The 18,548-nt window shown below is 49.7% G+C and overlaps 1 protein-coding gene across 6 annotated transcripts in view; it reads left to right on the top strand.

Annotated features, from left to right (window-relative positions):
• ZNF469 (zinc finger protein 469) overlaps nucleotides 1–18,548 on the top strand; it is a 234,382-nt gene that overhangs the window by 157,341 nt on the left and 58,493 nt on the right. For 2 of the 6 annotated variants that reach the window (XM_071814564.1, XM_071814561.1), the window contains exon 1: nucleotides 11,638–11,929. The exons of 3 other annotated variants lie outside the window; for them this stretch is intronic. The gene's annotated coding sequence lies outside the window, so the exon portion shown is untranslated. Of the gene's footprint in view, nucleotides 1–11,633; nucleotides 11,930–18,548 lie in introns of those variants that run through there. One more of the 6 variants, XM_071814563.1, reaches the window with a different exon arrangement.

The raw sequence follows: 18,548 nt of genomic DNA, 5'->3' as shown, positions 1-18,548 counted from the left end.
CGTCCCACAGACGGGCTGCCAAAGAGCTCAAAAACACCAGTAAAGCCTTTGCAGGGGAGTGAAGGAGCTAAGAAGCCATTTCCTCATCATAAACTGTGAGAAATGAGCTGTTAACCCAGTGCGTTGCTGCGTGCTGCTCGGGGGGGGTGCAGGTGAGACGAGGGTGGTGGCTGGAGGCTGCTCCTCCTTTCTGTATGTCTTGTACCGCAATGTAGGTGAAATGTTTTCCATGCATTTAACATGCATCATGGCATTAAAATATCTTCTTTTCTATCCAGATGTCATGGTTTTTGCAAAACCCAATGTCAGGAGCCCTCGTAAAGCATCAGTGTGGGGCTGCACCTGATCGCCCATCCGGCAGTGTCAGTTTTTGCTGCGTCCCATTTGAGGTCAGCTTTGCTAAGCTTTTCAGGAAAGGAGAGTTTTTCTGTTCCCATTGTTTAAATGCAAACACGAACAAATGTGAGAGTCACCAAATGCAATACCCCAGCAGCCCTCAGGTCACTCCAGCTCACAGCCCGCTCTGGTCCCTCCCACAAAAGAGGTTTCTGGCACCAGTCACTCTTCTAATATCTCAGGATATTTTGTAGTTTGAGAAGCTCTGGTATCTGCGAGGGACATAAAACTATGGTCCAGCAGCTCTCAACATCGCAGCGTTGTTTTCTGCCTGGTAGCAGCATACTGGTGTGACTGGTTCCTCCCAGTTTCCCACCAGCAGAAACCCAGGTTTCCTTTAAGCTCAAACTCAGTTAAAAACGCATAGCGTTGTTTCTGGGGGAGAAACAGATGATCCTTTGCGAGTGACATCCCCTCCTCTCTCTGACACCTCGTAAATCCAGCGCCTGCTCTGAGGGCCAGTTGCAAGATGTTGGGGATGCGGCAGCTCCATCGCACCCAGTTTGGGGTTACTGGTACTTTCCCCATCCTCACACAGAGCCACTCGCCAGGACATCTGTGGCATTCAGGATGTGTAACGACGTTGCCTGGGACGGTGCTTTAATTAGTTTCCAAAACATTTTGTATACAAAAAGTGCTGAGGGCCAAATCTGCTCTTAATTACCTTGTTTTGGTGTTCTGGAGCTCGCTTCGGCTGTGACTTGCAGAGCTGAAGGAAGCTGGCGCTCTGCATTGCAGATTTTATTGCACAGATCTAAGGGCGTATGGATGTTTTGATGTGCACATAAATATGTACAACCCTCTTGGGGCCATCAGGACCCAGGGCTGATGTTCCCAAGCCACATTGTAGTGTGCCCAGGCCGTGCTTTGCGTTTATTCTTCTCTAAGATCCTGAGGTGGGTCCTGAAAGTCATTTCTTTGCTTTTCTTTTAGAAAGTCTTTCCCAGTACCAGTTCCTACAGTTTAATGGTGATGTGATGGGTGGAGAAAAAAGAAATATCTGTTTATGGACAAGAGCTGCAACACTGCTTTGCCCAGAAGAGTCCCAAAGGGATTTTGTTCTGATTTCTATCTGAATTCTCAGCCGGTTCTCATGGGTTCTGTTCCTCCCCAGCCTGTGTGTGTCCAACTTTGCTTTTGCAACTTTAATTTTCCTCTAACAGTGTTGTTGGTGCATTCGTGTGGGTCTGCACAGTCAGTGGTTTGTAAAGCAGCACCAATCTCTTGAGATTTGGGATTATCAAAGGATAGGAAGCCCAGTATTAATATGAGTGCTGATGTAGTGTTTGCTGCTTTCAGATTTTTTCATGCAGAGACCTAGAAGTCAGAGGACTGAACCTTTAAGCGCCTCAAATGGGTGGAAATCCTACCTCCCAAGGCTATTGTTGCTTCTTTAAAGGGGATCAGTTTGGAGATTACCGTGTCTTTGAAAGAAGGAAAAAAATAATAATCTGATTGAACTTGTTCTTAATCCCCTCAGATCAAATCACGTAAACGCGTCTTACATCTCCTTTCTGGTCTGTGTCACTGAGGCAAAGCGCTGATGATCGCAATATGCAGGTTCCTGACAGTGCATCTCTGTACGGAGCTCAGGGAGCCCATTTGGGCAAACCACAGCACAGGGCATGGGGGAGAAGGGGCTCTTGGCTGCTAAAAATGTTTTTTGGGGGGCAGATCCTGCATGGGGCTGAGCCGGGCACTTTCAGTGATGCTGTCCCTGCTCATCTGTGCTTTGCTGTTGTGGCCAGTCCTGCCAAAGGCTGAGCTGCAGCTCCTGCGCTTTCCTCTTTGCTTCTCACTGGTGTGCGCCTTCTGTTCTTTTTTCTTTTTTTTTTTTTTGTTGTGAGCGATCATTATTTGCACGTTAATATAATATCACGATGATAATCTGGCAGCGGGCAAAGCTGGATGCGGTGTAGGAAAGTTCCTTGGCCTCCTGTTTCCATTTTTCTTGGAAGGGAAGGGCAGCGCGAGAGGCGGTGGCTGAGGCACGGCGGACTCGGACCTGCCGGCAAGATTTTTGGCCCAAACGCTGGATCCAGCAAATGAAAGTGGGGTGAAAGGGATTTATTCCCAATTGTAGGCTTTGGCACAGAGGCCATGGTTGGGATCGGTGCTGGCCGGAGTGCTCGGGAGGAGGATTCCCCTCTGGTGGCTCATCCCAACCAGCAACCAGATCCAGACCTGAGCTGGGGAGAGGGACAGAGAAGACAGATGAGCACAGACATTGGCCCCCGCCAGCAGAAATGCAGCCCCCAGCTTTGGCAATGGAACTTCGAATCCTGCGCTACTCACTGGGTCCATCAAAGCACCAGCTGCCGGGATTCGCGGAGGTTCGCAAGTTCATTTAGAATAAAACCGACCTAAGTGGAAACCAAAGAAAAAATGTTGTAAGAGCGGGGATAGGGACTGGAATAGAAAAATCAAGTGATTTTTTCCAGTCTAATTGTTTTTAAGTTGGTATCGCTTTGCCTTTCGAAATCTGACTCAGGACTTTTGCACACTCGAGGCTGGCAAGGCTGGCTGTGGGACAAAAATGTTTGCCTCTAAGAAAGCCTGGCAGAACATGTGATTTCCAAAAAACCCAAATGAAAAATCAAGCTAATCCCTTTATATTTTCTGTAGCTTTTGCTGACCTGCTCCCACACGATCTGTCTCACCTCTTTGTATTGCCTGTCTAGATACATTACAGATCTGAATTGCCTCCTCGCAATTAAGCTGAGTTAGAATTCCTTCCTGACCTTGGGTTTATCAAGCTTCTTTCTCAGGTTTGGCATGTGTCAGGCTGCTAAAAAAAAAAAAAAAAACCCACATGCCATGACTTGTTGCCGAAGCCTCCGGGGCAGAGGGGGAAGCTGGAGCAGGTGGGACTGGAAACAACAGTGGAGGCAGAAGATGCTCACGTGAAACTGCGGAGCCATGAGCTGTTAGAAAATTCAGACTAAAAAGGAGGGGTTTGGCCACCAGCCATGACCGACAGACGCTCATGAGCTCTGTGGAGGTACCTGCCCTTTCGGCTCAGCCTTTGCCGTTTTTCACCCCTGTGCTGATGAGTAGCTGACGCTGGTTTTCCGGGCACTCTGCCTCTCTATCTTAAGAAACACAGAAGCCTTTGCCTGGTCCGCAGATCGGGCAGGCACATGTCCTAGAGGACAAATATCTTTTTCCAAAAATTTCCCAGGTGATGTATCTGGTGGTGACCGGGATTGTTTTGACCATGGGGAAGGGGCTGTAGGATTTTTCAGCTGCCTGCGGTCGATGCCCACACGGAGATGGAACCGACAGCAGCAGCGCCCTGAACAGAACGATGATCCGGCAGCTATCGGATGCTGGGGAGGGACAAGCGTCTTGTCTTTGTATGCTTCAAATCATCTTTATATCTGGAAAAAATGAAGCAAATTGTGGCAGTGCCCTGGGATTTGGCTGCTGCCTTGTAAGACTGAGGCGTCACTTTAAGTTGGTGGGTCCCTGAGCCCAACCTGGTCCTTGGTGAATGTCACTTCTTGCAAGGCAGAAGGGCTTGGAGGGGGAAAATATGTATTAGAAATAAAATAACCAGGCAGCAGAGGATGCAAAATTGGCCCCAACTTCCAGAAGGACCCAAAGCTCGTCTAACCCTGGCATTTTTAATAAGAACTGCATGATGAGAAGTGTCCTCTTTCCACATGAGGGAACAGACCCCCATCTCCCGCCCCACAAAACCCTCCAGTGCTTTCCCTTGAGGCCACGTTAGGTAGGATTTTTCGGTGAAAATGCTTCATCTGACCAAATTTTAAATTCACATTTCCCTTGTAAAATTGGAAAGTAACTGTGTTTTTGTTAGAAATCAAATGTTCTGACCTAGCGCTGTTCTCAAGTGCCGAGTTTTCCCTCAGCGGTATTGCTGTTGTATGTGTCAAAAAGGAGCAAAAATTCCAAACCAAACCTTTAAAAAATATCACAGAAATCGCTTGTTTTGGCTGGGTTTCTCCCACAAGCTCAATCCAAGCTGGCAGGGAGGATCTGCTTGAGAAATATGGATGTGGGCGAGCACCGGTGCAAGGAGAAGACCTGGAAATTTTGGGTGTGCTTGGAGGACAGCAGATTTTTGGGTATTTTTGTGGAAGGAAAAGCATCTTCTGCATGGGGTGCAAATGAATCTGAAGGGTCCTAAACCCAGTGGACCAAGCCGCCACTTAAAAAATCATGAAATTCTTCTTGCCTTGGTGGTTAATAAGCCTATAAATAAACCCCTCTCCCTGCTACAGTCGACGAGTGAAGACGAATGTCTTTGAGAGACGCATTTTCTCCACTTTTTGCTGGAAGATTTCTATTTTACAGCTCAGGCCAGCTACAAAAAATGCCTTTTTTTCATCCTTTCCACCCCTTTAGTTTCTATTGCTTTGGAGGGCTACAATAGTCAAAGGCTTTTAAATTAAATTATACCACCAGTGGGAGAAGGTCCAAGTGGATTGTGCCAAACTCCATCCAAACAGCCCAGCAGACTCGAACCACTCCGGGCTGCATAATGGAAATCACCCATGTTGGCCGATAAACTACGTGTGATTCACGCTCTGGCAAAACGTGTTGTAACTGTAGGTGTCGGTTAGAGTCAGGCCCTTAAAGCTATTTTAACACGCTCCTTTTTAATGCAATTTCCTTGGTTTTTAATGGGAATATTCACTAAAAAGCTGCCAGAAAATGAGAAAGGGGAGGGCTAGCACAGCTCTTGGGTTTTAGGTGATGCTGAGAGGTGGCTTTTCTCAAAGGCCAGAGCCCATCTGGGGTCTATTGGATGGCGATGCAATGTACTGATGCAGGAATGATGCCTTGGCCAGAGTGCCTGCCTGGGTGGTGACATTTTCCATCTGGGGAGAACATCTTATTTTCCAAGGCATCACGAACATAAAGAGTTTTGGTGGTTGATAATACTGTGCAGATTGTCGCTGGGATGTAGGATGCAGTTTAGTGTTAAAACTGGGCTGAAGTGCTTTGCAAAGCTGGGTCTGTGTGGCATCAGGGTCCCTGTTACTTCAAAGAAAATGGATCTTAGAGGCTGGTGGTGAAAATCGAGGTGTTTTCTGTGTTATTTTTTTAATATTACGTCTCTCTAGCTGCCCGGGGGATGTTACTGGGCCCAAACACCAGGCACTAAGACAGGGGAAGCGGCCGATGGAGGAATCTCTGGGAAACAGAACAGAAGAAAGATGAGAGTCCTGAGAAATCCAGCCTGTCCGTTAATGAAGCAGTATGCAAATGGGAGGGAAATTTTGGCCAAAACAGTTTTTGCAAAAGGGAAAAGGAAGGACACAGCAGCGGGTTGCCGCACGGATCCTGCCCTGCTTACCCTCGGGGATTGTGGTAAAATTCAACTTAAAAACCCTGGGACATATCAAAACCTTTCAAAGTCCCATTTGGGAATGGGAGCACCCTCGATTTCCTTCAAAAACACCATAACGCCACAAGAATTGAGGTGATTTGGTCTGAATGAGGTACCATGCTCACCCTGAAACAGGTTTTTCCCACAGCTTTTCAGCTCATCAAGCCTCAAATTTTTGCTCTGAGCTAACCTAAGGTTGGCTCAGCACCTCCAGGTTCACTGGAATTTGCAATGAACCAAAAATATCAGGGTTTTTTTTCAGCGCCCACCTGAGACTGGGACGATTTACTTGGGCTTAGCAAAGTATCAAGCTGGGTAGCAAATACTCTGGCTGCAGGTGTGTGTGAACTCCCATTGCTTCTGAGACTACAAAAAAATAGTTGTTGTATTGCTCCTTTCATCAAAAATATCAGCCTGACCCTGTGCAAAGCAAAAGATACAGCTTTCCCAAGCGTTCCCCCATCACAGACTGGTGAACTTCCAGCAGCCCTGCAGCAACAAGCTGCTGTCTTGGGTGATGGGGGAAAACAAACCCTGGCATGGGAGGAGGAGAAAAAGGTGAAAACCTGAAGAAAAATGTTCTGTGACTGCTGAAATCCGTGCACATCGCAGGGGCTGGGAAAGGTGACTGTGTCTGGTTGGTTCTCCGTTAAATCTCTTTCCTTTCTCAGCCCCTGGTGAGGCATTTGAAGATGCTGGGGCAGTGTGGGGAGAAGGGGCTGGATCTGTCCCTCCATGGGGCTGGATCTGTCCCTCCATGGGGCTGGATCCGTCCCTCCATGGGGCTGGTTTGCCTTTGTCAGCAAAGCGCTGCCTCTTCGCTCCTGAAGCAGTTTGGAAGCGTTTCCCATCGTGTACTTTGCTTGCACGGCTGCTGTTTGTAGCATCTGCATTTTTCCTGGTGACCCTCTCGGTGGCCTCTGCTCGTTTGCTCATCCCTCTCCCCTCGGCAGAAACGGTGTCGACAAAACTCCGCTCCTAAGAATGCAGCCTGATGGTTTTCTACTCGATTTTGGGGGCTGTTTCTTCCCCCCCTGCTGTCCCAAGTGACTGGATGTATGGATCTGATCTTTGATGTTGATAGTTTTTCTGGCTCCTGCCTGTGTTGTAGCTGCAGACACATGCTGGCTCTCAGGCCTTTGATGGGGGGTTGTTCTGGGAGCCTGGTGGGGCTGCCTGGGAGACCCACGGTGTGGGGGATCATGCTGATGTGAAGCTGGGGTCAGCAACGGGGGCTGCAGCTGCCTCTCAGGGCTCTGTCATGTCTGGCGAGAAGAGAGTTACTGCCAAAAATGTCCTTTAAGAAGGACAAGGAGTTACTGGAGAGTGTCCAGTGGAGGGACACAAAGATGCTGAGGGGTCTGGAGCATCTTTGTGCCGAGGAAAGTCTGAGAGAGCTGGGGCTGTTCAGCTGGAGCAGCTGAGGGGGATCTTATTGATCTTATAAATATCTCCAGGGTGGGTGTCAAGGGGATGGACCAGACTGTTCAGTGGTGCCCAGCGACAGGTTGAGGGGCACAGACTGAAACACAGGAGGAGTATGAGGAGAAACTTCTTTAGATGGTGCCAGAGCCCTGGACCAGGCTGCCCAGAGTGGTCTGGAGTTGCCTTTTCTGCAGACATCCAAACCCTCCTGGACACGACCCTGTGTGATCTGCTGTGGTGACCCTGTGTTAGCAGGGGTTGGACTGGATGATCTCCAGAGGTCACTTCAACCCCAGCCAGGCTGGAATTCTGTGAAGGTCTCTCCAGAGATGGGGATGAGGAGGCTGGATGGGAGAACTGTGTGTCTGAGGTCAGGTCTGGCCTCTGGAGCTCCTGTCTTTGGGACAGGTGTCCTGGGGTACGTGGGAGCACATGGCGCAATGCTCCAACCCGCCCTTCTCCAACCACACCACGTTGCTGGAAGAACACGTCTCTGCTCAGATGCGCGTTTGAACTCTTGGTGCTTTTCAGCAGGGGTCTTCTTGCAGAAGCCATGCTCAGGGTATTGGTAACAAGCTTCTTGTTCATGTTCAAGGCCCTGGCTCCATCTGCACAGATCTCTGTGACTGCCATAGCTGTGTTCTTGAGGACAGCTCTGTGTTGCGAGAGCTCACCATGGCATTGCGTAGGAGGATCTTGCTCTTGCTCAAAGCAAAGGCAGGAAGAACAGACAAGGGGTGGAGGCAGCAGAGTCAGACTCTGGAATGACAGCATCGGTTGGTGGGGTTGAGAGGATGAGGATCGGGACGAGCTTTCTACAAGAGGGTGGAGGACAAGCTCTGGGGATGGTGGCAAGGGTGGCTTTCTCCAGACAGCTGGGAGCCAGCGAGCTCTTCCTCATGCCGTATGATCCCTGCTGGGCGAGTTCCAACTTTTTGTTCAGATTTAATTTCTGGCCTCAGAGCGTTATTGTCAAAATGCTTTTGTCTGATTCAGGCCACTTCAATCCCATCCCAGAGCATCTCCCCACAACACAGAGGCCACTAAATGCCTCCTGCTCGCTGTAGAAGCCATGTGCACAGTGGCTGTCGGGTTTCTAGGAAGCCTGTTGCTTCCACGTCCCTTCTCCTTTGGCTTTTCATCCCCATTCCGCCTTTGGTGCAGGCTGGATCTATGGGATCTTGCTTGTCTGTTGTTCGGCGACATCATAAGCAGGTTTCAGAGGAGTCGCCTGGTGCTTTTAGGGTTAGCTTAACGAGGGCTGTTCTCTCTGCCACTGCTTTTTCTGTTGTTTTGTTGGTTTTACCCAACTTGTATTATGAAATAGTTGAGTTGTATCCCATGGTATAGCTGGGAGGGAAAGGCCAGGTTGGATGAAGATCAGCCCCCCATCCCAACCTGCCTGATCTGGGGGCTTGGGGCAACAGCTTTGTGTGATTGTTGTCCACACATAGAACGAGTCAGGAATAGCTGCTGCGCTTTAAATTCATGCTCTCTTCTAATCCACGGTAGCTGTCGAATAAGTGCCAGACCTGCAATTTTTCTTGTTGTGGTTACACTACAGGTACGAGCTGGACGTGTGCATGGGCTTTCTCCCCTGGTTGTGATCTGACGCCCCCGGTTTAAGCAGCATTGCTTGGGGTTTATGGCTTTTAAATGGCTGTTTCTTGACATTAGGAAAGGAATTGTTGGGAGCTACATGCTTTCTTTCAAAGGGAGGCCATCCAAACCTGTGAGAGAAATCAAGTTTATGATGAAGATATATCTGATGTAGTGACATGAGCAGAGCCCTCACTGTGAAAGGGGGATATTTATGGGTTTGCAGGCTGTAAGGGAGATGGCCAGCATGAGATGTGCCCACCTGCAGCAGAAGCTGGTGGACAAATACCATCCCCTCCATCCCAGTAGGATGAAATAAGGTATCACCAATTTGCTGCTTGGCAGCGGAAGAGGATCTCAGGATAGCAGGATATCCGTCCCAGCTCCTAAGTCTCTTCTGAGCACAGCTCAATGTGATTTCGAGGGTCCAGCAAAACCTCTTCAGGTTCCTGTCTCAGTTCTGGAGACCACTTGGTCTGTGAGCGGGTCAGTGTATTTAATCAGGCAATTTGTGCCAGTGTCAGACCGAAAAGGCACAAAGCTAGGCACTGACTCTGGATTCCGGCTCCTGCCTTCAAGTGATAGATCAGAATTGGGGCCATTTAGGGCCAGCTTTAAAGTCCATTTCTCTCTGCCCAAGGATGGTGGTTGCAGGGAGCAACCCTCTGGTTTTGTACATTGCTCTCAGGTAACAGTCCCAGGGACGGTGCTTTTTGCTGTACCGTGGCCTTGCTTAAAAAAGAAAAAAAAAAAAGCAAGCCATTTTTAGTCCAGGCCCTTTAAGCACATGCTTAACCTCACACCAGCGCTGGAGGCTCCCCCGTGCCAGTGCTGGAGACTTTACTCATCGCGAAAGTAAACATGTGCTTTAGGGCTCTGAAAACAGATAAAATAAAATCCCGCCCTGAAGGAGAAGGATAAACATTGCTAAAATGTTATCGTTTGTGCAACTGCGCTCTGGGTGCTGGATACGGCCATGACCGCAAGAGTTTCATCTTCCACAGCACCGGGAAACCGCCTGGGAATTGTACTGGGACCAGCTGGAGCTGGGAACAGATTTGTTTAGCATCCTCTACCCTTATCGACATAAACAGGGCCTCCATCTTCTTGAGGGGGCATGATGACCGGACAAGGAGCGTCCCCCATCCTGAGGACTGATGCAAGATTGATGTTGGCGGCTCCTTGGTCCCATCAGTGAGAAGGTTTTCAAAATCCCCCCCTCCCATCTCCACGCCGGGTCCCGGCGTGGGTTGCAATGGCTCCAGGTGGGTGGGCACCCAGTGGGTGCATCCCGAGGAGACCCCCATCCTCCTGGAGCCCAGACAGGACTTCTGGTTAGTGCATCAACCCTGTGCTTGAAACTTGTACTGCTCTCTTCTGAGAGATGCTGTAGAAAGCAGGAGAAGATGTATGTGTATTTATACATATAATAATAAAAAAAATCACAGCCCTCGGAAGCCTGGACCTTACAGCTTTTGCCGAGGGGCCCTCGGCCTCTCTGTGTCTCTCTCTGGGGCTAAAGATAGCCGTGTCTGCAGCTGAGCTGTGAATCAGGAGTAAAAAATGTGGGTCACCTCCTGTGCGAAGAAATGAACGTTCAGAGACTCATCTGCTCCTGACCTCATTTTGCTGGGGATGAATCAGGCGTCCAGCCCGACGGACCCCACAGCTGCTCCGGCAGCGGCTCCCAAACCCCGCGGCAGGCCTTTATTAAAGGCTTTTTTGGGGCCAGTTTTTGCAGTTGTAACGAAAGGGTGTTAATTAGGTAAGAGTGCAGGTGTGGGTTTGTTCCTGGGGGTAGCGCTGGTGCTCGGAGCAGGGACCTAAATGGTTAAAGCCCGTGTTCCCGCCCCATGCGCGCGCACACGCGTGTGCACAACTGCATGTCAGCATGGCGAGATGTGCTTCCCCGTGGCATTCAGGAGTGCTGGGACACGCGGTGAACACGGGCACGTGTCTGGGTGCTGATGGGCACCTGCGTGCATTCCCCAAAACACCCGTGATCACGAGTACCAGGCATGGTACGTGCAACCAGGTACCGACACGCACACACAGGGAAAACTGCACATATGCTTGATGTGGTCTCTCTTTTTATGATTTTTTTTTTCCTATCCCGCTGTTGTAAAGCATGCTCCTGTTTTTCCTTTGTGAAAGTAAAATCTGACATGGACTCCAAACCAGTTAGAAACCCAAAGAGAAAACACCTGGGAGCCCTGAACTGGGTATTTATCCCTGCCGCACGCTCCAGGTGTGATCACAGCAAAGTTGCTTTATTTCTCTGTGCTTTGCTTTCCCTTTTTATAACCCAAAGCTTACGCAGCTTTATTTTTCTTCACCTCAGAGAGCCATCTCTGCTCCCAAAGCACAGAGCAAGCAGGTGATGGCAGCGGTGGCACTTTTGGAAGGTGGCACCGCCTGGGACCCACCTGGGTGCCACCACCCCGTCTTGAAGGGATATTTGATGTGGTGTTACAGGTTAATAAATACACAAACTGCTTCACGGGGAAAATCTCATCCCCAAAGGTGGAAGGTGCTTTCCTCTTTGCACCCGCCTGCGCCTAAAGATCCATTGCAGCAGATGTTTCGCCCTCATCAAGTATGTAAAACTGGAAGGTGTTTGGAGTTGTGACCTGCAAACCCCAACAGCAGCAGTTGTTCTGGGACAGCTCTGGGGCCGGTCCCCACCACGGCTCGCAAGTTCTGCTCCTGCTCGGCTTTTATTGCCCCGCAGATTTTTCATCTTTCCAAACCCCAGAGTCAGGAAATAGTTAAACGCTACAGTATTTTGATTAGCAGAGCCTTAAAGTCAGTAAAAAAGACAGTCAGAGAGAACTATCAGGAGCATGCTAATGAAGTGAAGTCATCAGCAGACACCAGAGAAGAATTCATGCCTGCTCCACGCCGGCTGGGGAGCGCCGGATCCCAGCAAGGCGCACGCAGGTGGAGCAGGGACCCGGGGCTCCCGTCGCTTCCCTCCCCTCCCTTTGGATATTGCAACGCTTTCCTTGGGATTTTTTTTTCCTTCTTTTTTTTTTGTCTGCTTCACTGGAGCTTAATGATATTTCCAGCTCGGCAGGAGCTGCGGGAAGACTTGGAGATAGTGAGAGACTAGAAAAACAGCAAAGGGCAGCTCCCCGCTCCGCGGGAAAGGTGAGGGCAATTCTCTTGGAAAATCCCTTGGGTTTCTCCATAACGCCGGCGGTTGGGTCGTGGCAGTGCTGGGGGTGGGGAAAGGGGGATGTTTCTGGAAACACGGTGGTGTTTTCGTGCTCGTTTGGCAGGCAGAAAGTTTGCTGAGTTGGTGTTTGGGGACGGCGATGTCCCGGCGAACCCAGCCCCTGCGCTCAGGTACGGAGCTCCCGGGAAAGCAGGGCTGGAAAACCGCTCCCAGGGCGGGCGGTAAAGCTGAGCCCAGCTGCTTTAGTCCTCACCCCCTAGTCCCCCTTTGAAAAAATACATGGACAGTTTTATTACCCTTAAAAAAATATTGTTCTCCTCTTCTATGGCTTTGCAAAGAAACTGTGTTGAGGTTTTGTCATCATTGCTCTTAGAGCCTGTGCACGTTAGCATCAGCGGCTCGCGGGCTCAGATCTTACCTTTTCTGTAAAAAGAGACTTTTTTACAATAATCTAGATACTTAGGATAGAGCAAAGTTTTAGTTAAGCAGCTGTCTTAAGACTAAGCCCAGTAACTCTTATGTAGACAATCCACGCTGGAGCTGATGACTCGACAGTGCTGTTTAATTTATAAGAAGTCACACCATGAAAACATGCATTTTTGTTTATCGTAAACCAAAGCAAAATATGCCAGAAGAGGTTTTGCTCCTGACCAGATGCGATTAACTCGTTCAAGATGATGAGTTCCTGGGGCTGTTCCTGGGACGAGATGATTGTGTATCGCTTTACAGCGGTTAGAAATGAGCCGACGACTCAACTCCTGCGCTGAGCTCAGTGCTCGTGCCGATCCTCAGCCTGGCTTCAGCTCTGTCCCCGCATTTTGCATTTTCTGGCTCACGGTAGTTTTAATTTTCCTATTGCAGAAGCGTCCAGGCTTGTGACACTGAGAGCGTATTTTGAGGAAGACAGACAGGCAGCTTCTGGGTTTATGTGAACTCCTGTAATTCCCTGCCCCTCATTGCAAATAATATGTCCGTTAAAAAAATCCCCTGATTTTATCTATGTGGAGGTTAACGTGATATTGACATTAAGTGAATTTTTGGGGCCTAGGGACTCCGAGTGAGATTGGCGGCACAATTACTTTTTTAATTCTACATCAAGAGCACCTTGTTTCCTCGTATCCCGTTATAGCCCGAAAATCTCGATGAGAGTTACCTTAAAAACCATATGTCTCTGTTCAGCAGCATCCCAGCCCCAAGCGGACCCCTTAAAACCCGTGTGCCTGGGCGATGGAGGGGCACGGGTACATGTCCGCCCATGGGAACACCTTCCTGGGAGGTTTTTCCCTTTGTAGGAGCTCTTTGCTCCTGGGAAATGCACTTTGTGCCATTGCACATCCTTGCGATAGACCCTGCTCTGCATCCCCGCTGCACCTGGGGACACCACAACACCTGCTTTTTCTTCCTGTTGCAAGTGCAGCTTTAATTAAATAAGAGAAAATTCAGGGAGGATTGCCTCCTTTCTTAGCCCCCTCACCCCAGTATCTTGTGTCCTGCCCGCAGTGGGTGCAAGCAGAGGAACCCACAGAAGGTTCTTGAGGTGGACAAGCCCTTGGTGACCCTTTGCAAGGTTTTCTGGGTGCTGTGATTTGCTTCTGTGCCCCCTCCCCAAGCCCAACTCGCTGCTCGGAGCTCTTGTGGTGACTTTTCCTTAATACACCCCAAATCATTTAAAACAGCGACATGGAGATTCACCTTGCGTGCCCTCCCAGGGAGCTGCCAACAGGACTCATGGCTGAACCGAGGCGCTCAGGAAAATCTAAAGCTGATGGTTCTTTTTTATTTTTTTATTGGTGGGTAGGATTTGAGCTCCGTGCTCAGCTGCAGGTGGCAAATCCTGGCTGTCGGGCTGGCTCCGGCTGCCCTCAAAGCAAGATGGGAACGTGCTTTCCAAAGCTGGAGTGCACCTCATCCCACCCAGGACCTGGATTTTGTCATTTTGTCAGTCTCTCAAGCCCCATCTCAAGTTGCACCGTAACCGGCTGGTTGTGCATCCAATGCAAATTAACGAGTAACTAGTTGCGTTATTCTGATTTTTGCTGCCGAATTTTGGGGATCGTAGCACTCGGGGACCTGAAAGTCATCCAGCAGGAGCTGCCTGCAGGTCCCATGTGCTTTAAACACCCTCGGATGCTTTACCGCCTACTTTGGCTGGTTGTCCTTGGAGGGGAAAGGTGGGAAAGGGCCCCTGGCTCACTACTAAGCAACAGTTACCAACAACCTAAAGCAAATAAAATATGTGAGATTATGCAAACAAGGGGAATTGCAGCTGATTCCCAGCATCTCTGCAGCGTGAGTCAGTGGTGCACAGCGCTGCTCCCCACGCCATCCCCGATGACAGCATCCACACCGCAGATCTGCCGGCCCTCAGGGATCAGACATCCCCCAATATTTATGGCAGTTTCAAATAGCGTGTGTTTCTCTGGCTGCTAGCTAGCACGAGTGAAAAGCTGGGATTTATGGGTTTCCATCCTTAAGGCTGTTTTTGTTTTTTTTTAATGTTTAGTTACAGGACATTTTGGATGTTGTGTGCTAATTCTCTGTGCACTTTGGTCAAGCCTTGACCGTGTGCCAGCTAACAGAGGGAAATTAGGTGATGAGGGTGTTAACCCAGCAATAGTCAGTGCTGGGTTTTTATGCAGATCCTCAAGATTTTAGTTGTTCAGCAGATATTTCAGGGAAGTTCTCCCCGCAGGGGCTGGCTGGGGTCTGGGGGAGATGCCCAAGCTCCATCCAAAGATGGGAGACCAGGAATCATTTTTGGAGGTGCCCATCCCACCACTGAGGTTCAGGGGAATACCAAGTGAGCACAAAGCTAACATTTACTCTGCAAACCTCTGAAAAAATAATGGTTTTATTCAGTGTGCTGTTTCCAAGGTGGCTTTCCCAGGCTGGCCATGCTGCCATAATTTATCAGGATTTGGGGACAGTAAGTCTTGCTGCAAGAAAAGCAGGTGTGTTGGAGCCACTTGTGTGTTGCTGAGCCTGGTTTGCCATCCTGTGGGCTGTGTCACAGAGTGTGAATTTTCGGTGATGCCGGTAGCTGTGGAAAGATGAGGATGGGATCTGGGGATGGTAGAGGGGCCCTGTCTCCTGAGCTCAGCAGTAGTTTGGTTGTGACCTCAGATGACTCCTGTACCCCCTGCAAGATGGGTCTTTTGGGCTGTGCGTTGTGATACATCAGCAAAATACAGATTATTGCAAGAGAAGCACTGAGGACAGGCAGAAAGTCAGGGAAATCTCTCCAGAAGAGAAATGCAGCTGCTTTTCCCAACCTGCTCTTAAACACCACCTACAGCACAGAGCCCATCTCACCTCATCCTGGGAATCATTTTCTTCACCTGCAAACTGCCATCATTTTTCATCTTGCTGCTCTTCGCTGTGCCTGTGGATGCTCCCTCACGTCTCCAGCCTCCACCATCCCAAAACCTGCTGAGGATCCCCTTGAATTTGTGTTCATCATCTCCATGGCACGCTCGGCTTTTTTCTCACAGGCAGCGCTTGTTCGGAGGATGGAGCTCTTTGTCCCGGTGCCATCTGGAGCCCATGTCCCCTCGCTCTCCATCGTCTGGCATCACCAGTGACCCACGAACCTACCTGGCCACAGTGCTGAGAGCCACGGGGGCTTTGCTAAGAAGTGGCGTCAGCCTGGGGAATGCGGCATCGATCTGCGCCTCGCTCACCACATCTGAGAGCGTGGGCATCTCCTGCCCAGTGGCATGGCAAGGGCAAGGCTCGGAGGAGCTTCCAGCTTTCCTTTGGAATGATGAGGACTGTGAGACAGGCTCCAGTGCAGGAACTCTGTTCAGAGAAGGACTCCAATGATTTTGAATTTGCTTTTCTGGAAAAGCAGGATGCAGCGATGCGAAGCCCTTGGCAGCTTCTGCTTTTGTGGAGGTGTTGGGCGGCAGCATCACTCCAGGTGCTCTTGAGGATACAGAGCAAGTGGTGGCCATGGACTGCTACCATCTCCACTCCCCTCTGTGCCTCTGGTCCCTTGGGGACGCACACAAAGCAATCCCTGTGTGCACGGCATCCACCACCCCGCGGGCACTTGGTTTTCTCCGAGATGTGGAATTGCTCCATGAGGGGCCATCCTGCCTGTCTCCTGCAAGACCCCTCCCCGATGGCTGGTATGAGCACAATAACCAGACACCCCTGTTATCTTCTCTGGTGCTTCAGGTGCTCACAGGTCCCTGCAGACCTCGTGCTCCAGCAGTGCAGGTACCTGCTGTGGATGGAAGTCGTCTTACAGGACAGATCTCTGTTTTGCTGCAGAAATTTTTCCCTCTGCGTGAGGTACACCCTTGCGATGTCCCAGGTCCGTGTATCTCAACTGCAGCTTCTGTGTCTGCAACAACAGGATGATGCACCTTCCCCAAAGCATCCTCTCTGCTCCCCTTGCAAGCTGAACTTTTTTCTTCAGTTTGAAGCTCAAGGGAAAGATGCTCTTGCAAAGGATGGACGTTTCACCCCTTGCCTTGATTTAAAAAATAATAATAAAATTAAAAGAAAAAAAAATTTGAAAGAGAAGCTCCAGCTTGCGTTTATTTTCGTTAAAATGAAGGAGAAAGCTCGGGTTCAGCACAACACCTCTCTTGTTGGTTCTCAAAGGCTTCCCAGGTGGCACACAGGCCAGGGAGACTCTGAGTGCGAATTTTTGACAGCAGCTGCCGGCTTTTTGGGGCTGGAAGCTGAAATCCTGGAGTACAACATCGCCACCTGTTTGCCACAGGCGAACATACAAGCAGGAGAAATCCTGGCAAGAGGAATCCCACCAGGATGAAGCCCTGCAGGATGCACCCCACCGGGATACACCTCATCAGGATACATCCCATCGGAATACCTCCCATCAGGATACCTCCCGTTGGGATGCATTCTATCAGAATGCATCTCATCAGGATACATCTCATCGGGATGCACCCCATGGGGCAGCTCCCAGCTGTAGCACACACAGGCTGCACGGCCAAAATGAGGACAAGGAGGATGTGCTGGTTTTGGCTGGGATTTAGTTAGGTTTTTTTCGTCGTAGTGGGTACAGGGCTGTGTTTTGTATTGGTGCTGGAAGCGGTGTTGATAACCCAGGGATGTTTTAGTCATTGCTGAGCAGGGCTTACACAGCATCAAGGTCTTTTCTGCCAGTGAGGAGACTGGGGGTGCACAAGAAGCTGGGAGGGGACACTGTGGGGACAGCTGACCCCAACTGGCCAGAGGGGTATTCCACACCATATGTTGTCATGCTCAGCGTATAAAACTGGGGGAAGAAGGGAGGGTCAAGGGGATGTTCAGAGTGATAGCATTTTTCTTCCTAAATCACTGTTATGCAGGATGGAGCCCAGATTTCCTGGGGATGGCTGAACACCTGCCTGCCATGGGAAGTGATGAATTAATCCCTCGTTTTGTTTTGCTTGCATCCACAGCTTTTGCTTTATCTATTAAACTGTCTTGCTCTCAACCCAGAAGTTTACTCACTTCTGCCTTTCTGATTCTGTGCCACATCCCACCTGGGGAAAGCGAGCGAGCAGCTGCATGATGCTTAGTTGTGAGCTGGGATTAAACCATGACAGAGTGGTTGGAGAGAGAGGAGTAAGTGTTGGTTTTCTGTTGGAGCTGAGGAGCTCTCCAGCCCGTGGGACAGTGCAGAATGCGCTGTTATGCCGGCACCAACTTTGCTGCTTCAGACAGGTGAACCTCCTGCTTTTATATGCACCTGCACATGCTTCCCTGGAGCCCTTCTGTGCCCAACTCTTAATGCACTTATTCCTCTATCCACATCAAGAGGTTTAAATAGGACTCTGGAACCTGACAAGGCTAAATCAGTGAGACCAGGACATCGGCAGAGGTCCTGTGAGCCATTGAGAGCTGTGTATCTGTGCATTACCTTGCAGCTGATGTAGCTGCTGTATCCCCTGGGATGCTGTTGGAAGATCAGCTCTGCGATGGCAGCTAGAAAATGCAGAGAGCTGGAGCAAGCAGGACTGAGCTGCTATTGAGGGATTCACCCAGCCTCTCACTCTCCCTTGATCAGAACTCCTTTGAGGGCTTCGTCTTTCCCAGTTACTCACCAGGGACTGGCTGGGCAGTCAGTTGAATTAAGGCAAGGTTGTTCTGCATCGCGTTGGAGTCAGTCTGCTGTGAAATGCAGAGTCTGTGCCCCAAAACCAGTTGCTTCTGCTGGAAATAAGTCTCTATTTGGGAAGATGCTTTGGAGAAGAAGGCTGAGGGTTTGGGCTGGCTGGAGCAAGAGCATCGAGGCACTGGACTCATATCTCATTGCATTGGTTTGGGTGGGTGGATTTCATTGATTTTTGGTGGATATTTAGGATATCTGATGATAAACTGAGGATTCATCGCATGTTGGGTTTATCCTCCTTCACTTCAATGGTAAAAGCTATTTTTTGCCTAAACAATGCTTAAGGGGCATTCATGTACTTTGCACATAGCTCCTGTGCTCCCCCTATTTCCATGAATAGCATACGCGTGGATTAAGTGTCAGGCGTTTGTTTGAAAGAAGCCATCTAGGAAATGACTCAACAAGCCATTTGCCTGTTTAAATTTGTCAGGATTTGAAATATTTAGATTCTGCTTTATGAA

This window comes from Patagioenas fasciata, chromosome 13 (genome assembly GCF_037038585.1).
Source record: "Patagioenas fasciata isolate bPatFas1 chromosome 13, bPatFas1.hap1, whole genome shotgun sequence".
Lineage (NCBI taxonomy): Eukaryota > Metazoa > Chordata > Aves > Columbiformes > Columbidae > Patagioenas > Patagioenas fasciata.
The sequence above is the reverse complement of the archived record's forward strand: the minus strand, read 5'-3'. Positions and strand labels throughout refer to the sequence as shown.